Genomic DNA, 17,778 nt, shown 5'->3' with positions numbered 1-17,778 from the left:
ATAATTTTTGGATATAGTTTCATGTTCATAATAAAAATCATTTTCTCAGAATAAAAACTTTTAAATCAAAGCTTATCATTGTTTTTAATTAACTAACCCAAAACAGCCCGCGGTGTTACTACGACGGCGTAAATCTGATTTTACGGTGTTTTTCGTGTTTCCAGGTTTTAAATCATTAAGTTAGCATATCATATAGATATAGAACATGTGTTTAGTTGATTTTAAAAGTCAAGTTAGAAGGATTAACTTTTATTTGCGAACAAGTTTAAAATCAACTAAACTATGTTCTAGTGATTTCAAGTTTAAACCTTCGAATAAGATAGCTTTATATGTATGAATCGAATGATGTTATGAACATCATTACTACCTCAAGTTCCTTGGATAAACCTACTATAAATGAGAAAAATAGATCTAGCTTCAAAGGATCCTTGGATGGCTTGAAAGTTCTTGAAGCAGAATCATGACACGAAAACAATTTCAAGTAAGATTTCCACTCGAAATAAGATTGTTATAGTTATAGAAATTGAATTAAAGTTTGAATGTGATTATTACCTTGTATTAGAAAGAAAACCTACTGTAAGTAACAAAGGTTTCTTGATCTTGGATGATTACTTGGAATGGATTTAGAAAACTTGGAAGTAAACTTGCAATCTTGGAAGTATTCTTGATTTTATGAAACTAGAACTTTTGGAATTTATGAAGAACACTTAGAACTTGAAGATAGAACTTGAGAGAGATCAATTAGATGAAGAAAATTGAAGAATGAAAGTGTTTGTAGGTGTTTTTGGTCGTTGGTGTATGGATTAGATATAAAGGATATGTAATTTTGTTTTCATGTAAATAAGTCATGAATGATTACTCATATTTTTGTAATTTTATGAGATATTTCATGCTAGTTGCCAAATGATGGTTCCTATATGTGTTAGGTGACTCACATGGGCTACTAAGAGCTAATCATTAGAGTGTATATACCAATAGTAGATACATCTAAAAGCGGTGTATTGTACGAGTATGAATACAGGTGCATACGAGTAGAATTGTTGATGAAACTGAACGAGGATGTAATTGTAAGCATTTTTGCTAACTAGAAGTATTTTGATAAGTGTCTTGAAGTCTTTCAAAAGTGTATGAATACATATTAAAACACTACATGTATATACATTTTAACTGAGTCGTTAAGTCATCGTTAATCGTTACATGTAAATGTTGTTTTGAAACCTTTAGGTTAACGATCTTGTTGAATGTTGTTAACCCATTGTTTATTATAACAAATGAGATGTTAAATTGTTATATTATCATGATATTATGATATATAATATATCTTAGTATGATATATATTCAGTTAAATGTCGTTACAATGATAATCGTTACATATATGTCTCGTTTCGAAATCATTAAGTTAGTAGTCTTATTTTTACATATGTATTTCATTGTTAATAAACTTAATAATATATTTACTTATCATTTAACATAATTAACCAAGTGTATCAATATCTTAATATGATTCATATGTATCTAGTAAGACGTTGTTATAATGATAATCGTTATATATGTCGTTTTCGAGTTTCTTAAATTAATAGTCTCATTTTTATGTATATAATTCATTGTTAAAATACCTAATGAGATACATACTTATAATAAAATCATGTTAACTATATATATAACCATATATATGTCATCGTATAGTTTTTACAAGTTTTAACGTTCGTGAATCACCGGTCAACTTGGGTGGTCAATTGTCTATATGAAACCTATTTCAATTAATCAAGTCTTAACAAGTTTGATTTCTTAACATATTGGAAACACTTAATCATGTAAATAACAATTTCATTTAATATATATAAACAATGAAAAGTTCGGGTCACTACACTTTAGTACTTCGAGGTTATTTTAAACACACCTGATCTGGTGTACTTCAGAGGGTAAAACATGAACGTTAAGGCTTGTTACCGGGTGCCTACAACTTATAGAATACTTTTATACACTTGTGAGTGTAAATATATTTATAAACGGAAATATTGTGGTCTATTAATATATTGAAATGATTGTTATGATAAACCTATGAACTCACCAACCTTTTGGTTGACACTTTAAAGCATGTTTATTCTCAGGTATTAAAGAAATCTTCCGCTGTGCATTAGCTCATTTTAAGGATGTTACTTGGAGTCATTCATGGCATATTTTGAAAGACGTTGCATTTGAGTCATTGAGTTCATCAAGATTATTATTATGTTAATTATAGTTGGATGTATTATGAAATGGTGTGCATGCCGTCAACTTTCGTTGTAAAGAAAGTTTGTCTTTTAAAAACGAATGCAATGTTTGTAAAATGTATCATATAGAGGTCAAATACCTCGCGATGTAATCAACTATTGTGAATCATTTATAATGTATATGAACGGGTCCTTTCAGTTGGTATCAGAGCGGTGGTCTTAGCAAACCAGGTCTGCATTAGTGTGTCTAACTGATAGTCGTTAGGATGCATTAGTGAGCCTGGACTTCGATCGTGTCTGCATGTCAAAAGGTTTGCTTATCATTTTTGTCAGAAATTGCCTGCTTATCATTCTTAGTCTAGACACGTCTTACCGCATTGATTGCATGAATAGTGTATAGACAAAATTCATATCTTAGCGTATCTGCTAATCCATATCTTAGCGTGTCTGTTACTTTAAACTTTGCCTGACATATCCCGTAAATTCCTCCGTAATCTACAAAATCTTTTGCGCTATATATATAGATATTCTATGTAATTAGAATACCACCCGATAGCCGAAAAATCATTTCATATCAAAAAATCCTTTATTCAATCGAATGAAATGGAATTCGTCATTAGTTCAAGTCCCTCGAATTCCGATATGGAATCCCACTCAAGCTCCGAAAGCAGTGTGACCGGAATGGATCAACCAATTAGCCATCATCTATTCTGGATGAATTGGGGATAGGTTCGCAGCCTCCTCAATAATTGGAGACAAGAAGAAGGTGATCCCTTCCATCCACCACATTGCCCTCTTGGCGATGAACCTGAAGCACTTACCGGCGAACCGGTCTGAAACACCATTTTCTCTCTCATTTCCAGAGTATCTCGTCACGATTATATACTATATCAAATTCTAGATTTTATTTATCCGCTCGTCCGAACCGACAATCACCCCGGTGTAATAGAAGAAGTCAACGAGCTTCGCGCTCGAGTAGTGGCTTTAGAGAATATGGTGCAAGGGTTACAAACACCAACAGCAGCACCAGCAGCATAACCAGTACCACCATCAGCAACACCAACAGTACCATCACCACCACCAACAGTAACATCCGCATCCCACACATCAACATCACAACCTATATCCCACGAGTACCAATGACATACACTCTATAGATACCAAGGAATACCAACAACAACAAACGATGAAGTATTGATTCATAACTTCATTGGAGAAACATTTTGCGATTATTATGTAGTCTCTAAAGTCTTAGAGATTATCTATTCTAGCCCAAACCATAAATTAGATGAGTGAACCCAAATGATAGAAGGAAGAGTAGAAACCCTGACAAGAATGATGTGTGGTTTACAAGCTAGACTTGATTTACCAACAGCATCAACAGTACCATGAACATCACCAGTACAGTCAGTGCCATCAGCGTTGTCAGAATCAGCAGCACCTATAACATCACAAACTCCGTCAGTTCAAGAATCACCGTGGACATCATTATAAATCAACAACAAGTATGTCATATCAATGAGTTATGAAGTATTAACTCATTTCCACTGGAGGATTTATATGTATATCTTATATATATAAATTTTTAGACCATAATAAATATTTCCGTACTAAGCTATTATGTGTGAATCTTAACTACTCGGTTAATTCATGTTACTAATATGCAATAATGTACGTCCTTCGTCCACAACTTAACCACCATTAACTACAATCTCTGCCTCAATTCAATAAATCCCAATTCATAATAAATCAAATGAATTATTCAAATATAAGTTTGATTTTTCACTTTCATCGTCGATGTACTCGAATCTTTTCAAATAACATTATTCGTACCTTGCAAAATTCACAAGAATTCCACAAACACCAACAAATAACGAAGTATTAATTCATAATTTCAATTTTATTGAATAAATACTCCGTAAAAGTTATGTAATTTCTAAAGTCTTTAGGGATTATTCAGTTCTAGTTTCAACCGTAAATCAAATGAGTTTAATTTAATATTAACTCATTAAATCTATGTTACATCTGAAGAAAATATGCACATATATATTTTCATAAAGACTGTAATAAAATTATGTTGTACAAAATATTAATTGTGAAAAAAAATTTTAACAGGTAGGTAATACCCGAGAGATATATAAATTTACAATTAATATGTTACATTTTTCGAATCTGATTAAGCAAATCATCAACTATACTCCCAAAATCTCACAACAATATACATTCTTGTATAGAAATCAAAACAACCATTCTCACCCAAATTTGATTACGCATTCTGATTTTGACAAATCAAAATCCAAGTCATGATTTAACAGAAGACATCACTCTTAGATTCCTACATCTTTCAAAGCTATACTTTGACTTCAAAACTGTGTTAGAATATCATATGTATATTAACGATTACAAACTGTGTTCAAACTCTCCGAAGTTTTCGAAGACACTTCAAACAATGAACAATCGAGATGATGATCCAACCACATATTACCCACATTTATGTACCTAAAAAGCTCTCGAAGCCAAAGTCATAGTTCGACGCGTATCCGTGTCAGACCCTTTGGCATTTATTAGCTAAAATGACTTTTCAATTCCTTTTCAAAGTAGACAGTTTTGTCACAGCTCCAGCAAGTCAACTTTGACTTTTCAGTCGGACTAGTCTTATTATAACCTCAATAGATACGTTGCCCTTTCATCATCATTACTGGGGACCTTTCATATCTCGCCACCTTAGCAATAAACTTACCAACAACTTCAATTATCTTTGACTTTTTGAAAAATCATTATATTTATTGAAATCACATCATTTACTCATAAGCATCTTGTAACGAGAATTGTCATACGAATCATAGGAAAACAGTAACCAGTATTTTGAAATCTCGCAGCATGTCTACGCCAAAAGTTATATGTGTACGTAAAACGTCTATCTCCTAGACTTACATACTTTGAATGTGAAGTTCTGAAAAATATTTTGAACTGCAAACTAGTTCTTGAAATGCTGAAGAAGCATCAAAAACTGTAAACGATCTTAACAGTAAAAAGTTTGATGACAAAAAATAGTAAGGTGGTAAATCTGAGAAAAAGAGAAGGTTTGGAACTGGAAAACGGATTGAACAGACTATGAAGGAGGCTGTGGACAAATCACAAAGACTAAATCTTCCTTCAAAGAATCTAAATAATTCAGTGCCTGCTAAAGTCATTAACGAATACCTTACTCTTTATTCTAAACCTTTACAGACAAATCTTCATCATCATCCATCAATATTAGAAATTCTAAGATATTATCATATCTTTCATTATAAATATCCGCGATATTTCTGAAGATATTTTCACAACTAATCTTATCTGAAGTCATTTATCTCTTTGTGCTATCAGTGTTACATCATATAAAAAAACTATTAGTTTCTATATTCTATAAACTTTCGAGTTTAAATTATGAATGTTTTGAAGTAGTATTGGGAACTGAAGCATGAGTTAGTATAATACAATGACACTTGATCAACGTGATTATATTACAGTAAGTCATGCTGAGTTTCTAATGGGACATTACGATTCACAGACCATGCCGTCATCATGTTCCATGTTACACGACTCTTATATTCTATTTAATCTCTAAAAATATCAAGAATATATTTTCTTAATGATTCGGTCTTTTCAGGGTATTCTGGTAAATTAACAAATCAAGATCGTGCCATTACCATTTCCTTCTTAGAACATTAACTATGTTCATTCTGAAATTCATATCTGCGAATACTGAACCATTACAAACGTTGCTTAATCGCAAGAAGAAGAAACGAAAGGACAAAACTCCAAAATAGAAATTGGAGTATAAATCGCAGTAAATAGAAGGGAGCATTAACTGTGGATGTCAATGATTATAGAAGACAAAAGTATGGGCTTTGAAATATAAGGGAAGATATAAAACCCAACAACCACCCAAAAATTATAAACCGTATATATCGATGCATATAGCAATATAAAGACACGAAAGAACTAAAAACACTATAAAACTGAGAGTATAGTAGAAGTAAATAAATTCTTTCGGAGGCAGATGAAAAAGAAGAACGACAGATATGAAAGTGAGGAGTATATCGAGAATCAGTACTGGATGAAGCATATTGACAAATACTTTAAAATATGAGTTGAGGGAGAAAGAATAGAAGGTGTGAGCTGTAAGGAAACGAAGGAGGTGGATTTATAGTGAAATACCTGACAGAGAAATCAAGATGGATTATCGTATTAATTCGAAGAGAATCATAATCTCCTTAATCACCGAAGCATCAAATCCAACATAGATTACAAATATTTTCTTTAAATTCGGAGATCAATTGTGATGACGTCAAAAGATATGACGAATCACTATAATCTTATTTCCTTCATTTACGATAACTTCCCTCATACGCTTCGAGTAATCGAATTATTTTATCCACACTTCTTAGACATGATAAAACTTCATAATCGTTATAATAACATTCTCATTGTTAGCCATAACGACCTCTATCAAATTTCGGGGACGAAATTTCTTTAACGGGTAGGTACTGTGACGACCCGGAAATTTCTGACTAAATTTAAACTTTATCTTTATATTATTCTAACACGATAAGCAATGTTTGTTAAGTTAAGTCTCAAGGATTTTAAACTATGTTTATACATTCATTTAAACCTCGACCAAATTCCAATGATTCACGAACCATTAAATGAACATATATGAATATGTATGTATATGTGTATATGTTATAAATTGAAAATGTCAACAAAGTATTTAAACGTATAATGCTTTATATGAACGTATTTGTTTCAATATGATTATCGACGAAATTAAAAAAATATATATTAAATGATTGAATTATCAGAAACATTGAATTATGATTACAAGTCTATGTTGAGAGGTCCACTATGATTTGAGAAAATCTATTCCTCTTAACGATATTCGGAATAATTTGTAAAGCTATTTATAAATAAAAATAAAAAGTGTCATTTACGAAAGTTAGACAAAAGCTAGTGGAGAATTGGTTTCCATAATATTCTATTAATCTATTTTCAAACGTACAAAAACGTTTTCAGTTTAAAAAGAACTTTATTATTAAAACGTATATAACTTTTATAAATATCTAGAATCACTTTTGACAACTCATTACTTAATCAGCATAATAAATATAACGATATTTATATTTTATTTCATTAAATATATATAACGATTTAAATTAATATTATATATATTTATACGCGCATTATACATACATAGTTTTTATACTTTTACTATACTTTAACTTTACCTTTACTTTACTTTTACTTTACTTTAACTTTAATAATTCATTTTAATAATTCATACATTAATAATTCATTTTAATAATTCACTTTAATAATTCATACTTTAATAATTCACTTTAATAATTTATACTTTAATAATTCACTTTAATAATTCATACTTTAATAATTCACTTTAATAATTCAAAAATCTATTATAAATAGAATTCAATAGGTTTCATTATTTCATAGAAACTTGAAAATATATTTCTCTAAGCTCTCTCAATCGATTTATATATATATATATATATATATATATATATATATATATTTTCTCTGTATTATTTCAAGATATTATTAGTATACATAAAATATTACGACGGAGTGATGTCCGAGTTATTTCAAAATAGTTTTTTGAATGATTCGAAGCTAAGGAAATTATGGGTTATAGCTATAGAGGTGATGGGTATGGTTCATGGGTATGCTCGTGAGGTTAATCTAGTGTTTATCATCTCCGTTGCGTCTACATACTTTCCTGCAATATTGAATCTCAATATTGATACGTTCGTGAATCCGAGGCCAACCTTGCACTTGTTAAATGACGTTATATGTATTTTTACTACGAAATACAGTATGGTGAGTTTCATTTGCACCCTTTTATATATATTTTTGGGACTAAGAATACATGCGCTGTTTTTATAAATGTTTTACGTAATAGGCACAAGTATTAAAACTAATTCTACGTGGGTTTGAACCAGAAATATACCCTTAGCTTGGTAACATTAAACTACTTGTCTATGTACGGTAGGCGCGAATCCTAAAGATAGATCTATTGGGCCTGACAAACTCCATCCTGACTATGGGATGCTTTAGTACTTCGAGGTTATTTTAAACACACCTGATCTGGTGTACTTCAGAGGGTAAAACATGAACGTTAAGGCTTGTTACCGGGTGCCTACAACTTATAGAATACTTTTATACACTTGCGAGTGTAAATATATTTATAAACAGAAATCTTGTGGTCTATTAATATATTGAAATGATTGTTATGATAAACCTATGAACTCACCAACCTTTTGGTTGACACTTTAAAGCATGTTTATTCTCAGGTATTAAAGAAATCTTCTGCTGTCCATTAGCTCATTTTAAGGATATTACTTGGAGTCATTCATGGCATATTTTGAAAGATGTTACATTCGAGTCATTGAGTTCATCAAGATTATTATTATGTCAATTATAGTTGGATGTATTCTGAAATGGTGTGCATGCCGTCAACTTTCGTTGTAAAGAAAGTTTGTCTTTTAAAAACAAATGCAATGTTTGTAAAATGTATCATATAGAGGTCAAATACCTCGCGATGTAATCAACTATTATGAATCGTTTATAATGTATATGAACGGGTCCTTTCAAATATTCAAAGATATTATCGTATCTTTCATTATAAATATCCTCGATATTTTTTAATATATTTTCATAACTAATCTTATCTGAAATCATTTATCTCTTTGAGATATCAGTGTTACATCATATGAGAAACTATTAGTTTCTATATTCTGCGAATCTTCGAATTTAAAATATGAATGTTTTTGAGGTAGTGTTGGGAACTGATGCATGAGTTAGTATAATATAATGACACTTGATCAACGTAATTATATTACATTAAGTCATGCTGAGTTTCTAAATAGAACGTGATGATTCACAGATCATAACGTCATCATGTGCCATGTTACATAACTCTTTCATCCTACTTAACTCCGGAACAAATCAAGAAAATGTATTCTTGATGGTTCTATCTTCCGTGATGTTGATAAATTTGAAAATCAAATCGTGCTATCACGTTCCTTCCTGCTTAGAACATTATAATAATTCGAAACTCTATATCTACAAATTCTGGACCATTATTCGCTTGACTTAAAGTCGGGAAGAGAAAACAAAAGCATAGAGCTTTGAAATATAAGGGAGAATATAAAGCCCGATAACAACACATAAATTACAAACCGTGTATATCAATGTTTATCGCAACATAAAGACACGGTAGAATTAAAAACATTATAATCCCAAGGGCAAAGTAGAAGAAAGCAGATTCCTCTGGTGGAAGTTGGAAAAGGAGAATAATTGTTTCAATAGTAAGGATGAGGACAAGGATCGGAACTGGAATAAGCATTTTCAGAATCTTTTGGATGTATGAAACAAGAAGGAAAGTATAGGAATGGTGAGAATAATGGAACGGAAGAGTTTAATTTATAATGGAAATATCAGACAGAGTAATCGAAGCAGATCACCGCATTTAATTCGAGAGATCTTAATTTCCTTATTCGCCGAAGAATCAAATCTTTTAGATTTCAAAAAATTGTCTTAAATTCCTTGAATTTCGGAATTCAACTCTCTACGTCAAAAGTTAAGACGCACCTTATTTTCTAAAATTCAACAGTGACTACGTCAAAAGTTAAATATATATCTCAATATTTTGAGATAGCTTCACTCGTACTCTTCGAATAATCGAATTGTTTCATCTATATTACTCAATGAAGATAAAACTCTATTATCAACTCATATTCGTCATGAAAACATTTCTGTTGTTACCAATGACCACCTTACTCAAATTTCGGGATGAAATTTCTTTAACGGGTAGGTACTGTGATGACCCAGGAATTTCCGACTAAATTTAAACTTAATCTTTATATGATTTCGATACGATAAGCAAAGTATGTAATGTTGAGTCTCGAAAACTTTGAACTGTGTTCGTGTATTCATTTAAACTTTGACTATTCCCGACGATTCACGAACCAATATGTAAACAATTATGGAAATATATATATAAATAAGAGTATATATATTAATTTAAATTAAAAAGTATACATTATGCAAATAGAATTAAAAATGTAAGAAAACAAACAAAATAATTAAATTGATATTATAATAAATATATGTGAATAGATATATAATATTATCATGAATCTATATAAATATATATATATATATATATATATATATATATATATATATATATATATATATATATATATATATATATATATATATATATATATAAAGACTTTTATTAATAACAACTATATTGTAACATGTATAAAAAAATATATATATGTAAATATTAATTAATCAACTATGATATTATCTAATATATGTAGTACTTAATTAACAACATATTAGAGCCAATCATATAAAAAAATTTTGTTTTATTTTAATAGTATTGTTATTACTTTCAATATTAATATTAGTGTTATTAATGTTATATATATATAATCTATAGGTGTAAATGTGTTATATAGATGGTTGAAGTGTTATCATTACCAATATTACTAACAATAATAATATTAGCATTATTATATTTAGTATTATCATTATTCATTAACAATATTATTATTATCATTTTTATAATTATTTTTTTTATTTTGATAAAGTTATTTTTAACATTATTATTATAAATTCTCTTATTATTATTGCTAGTATATTTAGTATAAATTAATAATATCAATAAATTTTATAAACAGAATTATATTATTAATTAATATAACAGAATTTGACATATCAGATATAATAAATAAATGATATATACTTTTGTAAACATAAGTGCAGATAAAAAAAAAGAGAATCCTATGATATATCACTATATCTGTTTCGTTCACTTCCTTATCCCCTTTTTCTGTTTTTCCTTCCTGCCCGTGTATTCTTTTCGACCCCAAACACTAGAAAACAATTTGTTCGATCAAATCATACTACTGTATAAATCGATCACTTTCATATATACATTCCCTATTGCTATTTGGTGAATGAAAGAGTAATTACAGAAAATAAAAACCCATTTTTTTTCTTCATCCATGACCTGTTAATCAAATATTCAAATTCGAATCAAAACCCAAAATACAATATTGCAGAGCTGTTATAAATCATCTTGTGAGACTTTCTGTAAATTTTCAAGCATTAACTTCTCAAATTGATTGATAATTTTGGAGTCAAAGGTTCAAACAAAAAAGGTCAAACTTTTGTTCTTCGATCGAATTGAAGATTTAGAAGTAATTTCCGTTTAAATTGATAATTTCTATAGTTTATGGGAAGGATTTGAAACACATTTCGTATTATGATCCTCGTCTATAATGCTCTTAATCTCAAAATCATTTTTTTTTGTGCCGTCGAATAGCGATGTAGTTGTTTCTATTTTTTTTATCATTTATTTTTCTGTTAGTTTAATTCAGATTTGTTACATATTATTGATAGTTCGTTTTCGATATCTAAAACAAGTCAGTGTAATTCGGTATTGAATGGTATGAATTCAAGTTGAATGGTTTATTGAAGAAGATGAAGTGGAGCATAAAACTAATTACAGGTTATTTTTAATTGAAAGGGATTTTATTCCTGAAAAACCTAAATGGCCGAGTGGTTAGGATTGTTAGTGGGTGATCGGGAGGTCGTGAGTTCGAGACCCGTCCCGGGCTCTTTAAGTCTTTTTAATACTACAAAGGTATAACTTATTGTTATTATTATTTCTATTATTATTATTTTACTAGTTATTATCTACAATTAAAATTACTAGTATTAACACTATTATTATTATTTGAATTATTATTATTGTAACATTATTGTTATTACTAGTATCACCCTTAGTATTATTATTATTATTGTTATTAATATTAATATTATAGTTATTAATATTATTATTATTAATATAAGTATTATAATAAAATTCTCATTTATTATGATTATAAATGTGAGCACAAAAATTATTATTATTATCACTAATAGTTATAATATTGTTATTAGTATGATTATGATTAGGATTATTATTATTATTATTATGAAAATAATACAAGATATCATTACTCCCATTAATATTAGTAAAAGTATCACTTTTGTAACTATCAGTATTATTATTATTATTAAGCAAAAGTGTCATTTTTGTAAAAGTACTATATTTATTGAGATCATTAATATTATTATTACAAATAACATTTTTTTTTATAAAAATTATCATTTCAATTAATATTAAGATTATTAATATTATTGTTAGTATTATTTTTAGAGACATTATTGCCATTTTTTATCCTTATTATTATTACCACTATAATAATTATTAACATTAATATAATTATTACCTTTATTAGTAAAATCAAGTACTATAACTATTATCATTTTTAACGAGATTAATATTCTTAATGAAAATATGAAATATATATAATATTAATATAAAAAGGATATAACTAATAAATTTACATATATATATAAAGTTGTTCGAATCGAATTATGTGTTTTAATATAATTACAACTAATATAGGTTCGTGAATCCGAGGCCAACCCTATATTTGTTCAATGTCGTTCTATGTATTTTTACTACAAAATACATTAGGTGAGTTTCATTATTCCCTTTTTATATATATTTTTGGGCTGAGAATACATGCAATGTTTTAATAACTATTTTACAATATTTATATGCGTGAGTTCATTTGCTTCTTTTTTACTCAATTCATTTTTGGGCTGAGAATACATGCGCAATTTTTATAAATGTTTTACGAAATAGACACAAGTAATCGAAACTACATTATATGGTTGAATTATCGAAATCGAATATGCCCCTTTTTATTAAGTCTGGTAATCTAAGAATTAGGGAACAGACACCCTAATTGACGCGAATCCTAAATATAGATCTATTGGGCCCAACAAGCTCCATCCAAAGTACCGGATGCTTTAGTACTTCGAAATTTATATCATGTCTGAAGGAGGATCCCGGAATGATGGGGATATTCTTATATGCATATTGTTAATGTCGGTTACCAGGTTTTCAATCCATATGAATGATATTTTGTCTCTATGCATGGGACGTTTATTTATGAGAACTGAAAAATGAAATCTTGTGGTCTATTAAAATTATAAAATGATTATTTATGTTAAACTAATGAACTCACCAACCTTTTGGTTGACACTTGAAAGCATGTTTATTCTCAGGTACGAAAGAAATCTTCCGCTGTGCATTTGCTCATTTTAGAGATATTACTTGGAGTCATTCATGACATATTACAAAAGACGTTGCATTCGAGTCGTTGAGTTCATCAAGATTATTATTAAGTCATTCATAGTTAGATATATTACAAAATGGTATGCATGTCATCAACTTTCGATGAAATGAAAGTTTGTCTTTTAAAAACGAATGCAATGTTTGTAAAATGTATTATTTAGAGGTCAAGTACCTCGCGATGTAATCAACTATTATGAATCGTTTATAATCGATATGGACTTCATCCGGATGGATTAGGACGGGTCGCTTCATTAATGATCTTTATATTTGTTTAATTGAATGATAGTTCGTTAATTTAATATAAAAATTACAATTGGATGTACCTATAAATAACTACATACACTCGATCGGACACGATGGGCGGGATATTTATAAGTACTAATAATCGTTCATTTAACCGGACACGGGAATGGATTAATAGTCAATGGACTTATTAAAACAGGGGTGAATTATATACAAGGAAAATTGGTGTAATTATAGTTTAAGTCCCTAATTAGTTGGAATATTTGACTTCGGATATAAGGATAATTTGACGAGGACACTCGCACTTTATATTTATGACTGATGGACTGTTATGGACAAAAACCAGATGGACATATTGAATAATCCAGGACAAAGGACAATTAACCCATGGTAATAAACTAAAATCAATACGTCGAACATCATGATTACGGAAAGTTTAAATAAGCATAATTCCTTTATTTGATATTTCATCGTACTTTTAGTTACTATCATTTTATTTAATTGCACTTTTAATTATCGTACTTTTTAATTATCGCAATTTTATTTATTGTCATTTTATTTATCGCATTTTAATTTATCGCACTTTAATTATTGTCATTTACTTTACGCTTTAAATTAAGTTATATTTATTTTTAATATTTTACATTAGGTTTTAACTGCGACTAAAGTTTTAAAATCGACAAACCGGTCATTAAATGGTAAAAACCCCCTTTTATAATAATAATACTACTTATATATATATATATATTTATATATTTACAAATATAGTTTTAAAATATAGCGTTAAACTTGGCTAGCTCCCTGTGGAACGAACCGGACTTACTAAAAACTACACTACTGTACGATTAGGTACACTGCCTATAAGTGTTGTAGCAAGGTTTAGGTATTTCCACTCTATAAATAAATAAATAACTTGTGTAAAATTGTATCGTATTTAATAGTATTTCCTAGTAAAATATAAGCTATTTCGTATACACCTCTACGCACATCAAAAACTATACAGTTTACTTTATAATGTAATACAGATAAAGAGAGATAATTAATATCGGACGATAATATTTATAAAGATATCTTCAGAAATATTGAGGATATTTATAATGAAAGATATGATGATATCTTAGAATTTCTAATATCGATGGATGATGAGGAAGATTTGTCTATAAAGGTTTAAAGTCAAAAGCAAGATATTCGATAATAACCTCAGCAGACGCTGAATCATTTGGATTCTTTGAAGGCAGGTTTAGTCTTTGTGATTTTATCCATAGCCTCCTTCATAGTTTCGCATAATTCGCTTTTCGGTACTAAATTTTCTATTGAGCATTTCCAACACTCCATTCTTCATCATCATACTTTTGACTGTTAACGTCATTAATAGTTTTCGCTGCTTTATCAGCTTTCTCAAAATTCAAAGAACTGATTTGTAGACTAGAGTGCTTTTCAGAATCTCAGAATGGGAGATCATAATTCTAAGAGATAAATGTTATATGTATACATATAACTATTAATGTAGAATCGCTGCGAGATTCAAAATACTGATTGCTGATTTTCCCGGTACTTGGTATGGCAATTTTAGTTACAAGATGCGGATAAGTATATGATAGGGTTTTAATGAACAAATATAATGGTTTTTCGGAGTGACTTAAGCTGATGAGTAATGAAGTTGCTGGTATGTTTACTGCTATTGTGGTGGAACATAAACGGTTTCCCAGTAACGATGATGAAAGGAAAACTTATATATCAAGGTTATAAAAAGGTTGTTTCGAACGAAAAGTCGAAGTTGACTTGCTGGAGCTGTGACAAAACTGGCTATCTAGAACAGGAGTTGCAAAGTTATTTTCAGTAATAATAATGCTAAAGGAATTAGCACAGCTACGTGTTAAACGTTTACTCAGTTTTCGAGTATTTTCAGGTGCATAACTATATGCATCAATCTTTTCTTCCGTAAATAAAGTGCGGTTGGTTCATCTTTTCGATTGAGGTGTTTTCAAGAATCATGAAAGGTTTGAACGCAGATTATAATCGTCAAGATACAAATGAGGCTTTAGATGAAATCAAGTGGCAAACTTGAAGAATTGTTTAGTTTCATATGTTATAATCAATATTTTAATTCATTTTAATTGTCCAATGTTATTAGTCCACAGTCGATAGTCCACAGTTAACAGTCCAATAATTCAGATATATAGTTTAATATATAATATTCGAATTAATTAATACGTCTCGTGACCCGTGTACATGTCTCAGACTCGATCACAACTCAAAGTATATATATTATTATAGAATCAACCTCAACCCTGTATAGCTAACTCAATCATTACTGTATATAGAGTGTCTATGGTGATTCCAAATAATATATATAGATGCGTCGATATGATATGTCAAAACCTTGTATACGTGTCCCGATATTTAAAGTGCGTAAAATAAATAACAGAAATTAAATGACGATAAATAAAATTGCGAGAATATAAATTGCGATAAATAAACTCCGATAAATAAATTGCGATAATAAAATGTAATAAGGAATTAACAGTTAGCTAGGAATAGTTAGCTAGGATTTTGTTTGCGTGGATTCTTAACAGAATTTCTCATAGTTAATTCGTTTGTTTCTAACAAATTTTATTTTGTCCAATGTTTTCTTCATTATGCCACTTATTGGATTCTGATAGGTCAAAATCCAAATATGAAATTGTATGAAAATGGTTATTCTGTGGTGAACGGATACGTATATCTGTGGATGTAAGTAAGATAGTAAATGATCGTTGAATCAGATTCGAAGAATGTACAATGTAACTTATTAATGTGGAATCTAAATATTCCTCGGGTATATTACCTACCCGTTAAAATATTTTCACCATTAACAGTTTGTACAATAAAACTTTTAATTACAATATTTATGAAAACATATATACATATATATTTTCTTCAGACAAAATCATGGATTTAATGAGTCAATGTGATATTAAACTCATCAGATTTATGGCTAGAACTAGAGTACATAATCTCTAAAATATTAGAGATTACATAATCGCCATGAAGGATGAAGATAGTTTATGTAGAACGATTCGTAGAACGATGATTATGCTTGAGGTATAGATTGCGAGGTTGAGACGTGTGATGATGATGTTGTTGTTCTTGTCAGGTTTTCTATCCTACCCTCTATCATTTCTATCCATCCACTCATCTGATTCGATAGATCTTGATTATCAATTTAAAGTTCCTAAACTTCTTCTAATATTCCCCTTCGATTGGTATTCGGAAGTAGAGGTTGAATATTTTCTGAGATTGCAGTAATGCGACCTTCGAGGTGGAAAACTTTAGCAAGAAGGGTAAATACAGTGTTGCGCATAGGTTCACTGGTGAGTACATCGTTTTCTCTGATATTAGGAGGTAAGTTTGGTTCGCGGTAGGGCTCGCCTTCTTTATTTCTCCATCGAGTGAGTAAGTCTCGGTCCCACCCCCATCTCCCCCAGAAAGAAAAATAGCTAAACGGTGGAGAAACTTTGGGTTCGTTGACTTCGGAGTCTACTTCAATACGCATCTCGAAATTGCTTTCGGAACTAATGGAATCTAAGCTAGGTGTAGGATCCATCTCTTATGATCAGTTAGAGGATTTTCGATATGAAATGATTTTCGGTTATCAGATAATATTCTAATTATATAGAATATCTAATATAGTACAGAAGATCCCGTAGATTACGGAGGAAATTAAGGAAATGTTTCAGATAAAGTCTACAGTAACATATACGCTAAGATATGGATTTGTCTATACACTATTCATGCAATCAATGCAGTAAGCTGTGTCTAGACTAGGAATGATAAGCAGGTAATTTCCTAAGGATGATAAGTAGGTAATTTTCGACATGAAATAATAAGCAAAACTTTTGACATGCAGACACGATCGAAGTCCAGACTCATTAATGCATCTAAGAAACTATCAATTAGACACACTAATGCAAGACCTAGTTCGCTAAGACCACCGCTCTGATACCAACTTTAATGACCCGTCCTAATCCATCTGGATGAATACATTTCATTTGGTTACATCACGAGGTTCTG

The sequence above is a fragment of the Rutidosis leptorrhynchoides genome, chromosome 7 (assembly GCF_046630445.1).
Source record: "Rutidosis leptorrhynchoides isolate AG116_Rl617_1_P2 chromosome 7, CSIRO_AGI_Rlap_v1, whole genome shotgun sequence".
Classification (NCBI taxonomy): Eukaryota; Viridiplantae; Streptophyta; class Magnoliopsida; order Asterales; family Asteraceae; genus Rutidosis; species Rutidosis leptorrhynchoides.
The sequence above is the reverse complement of the archived record's forward strand: the minus strand, read 5'-3'. Positions refer to the sequence as shown.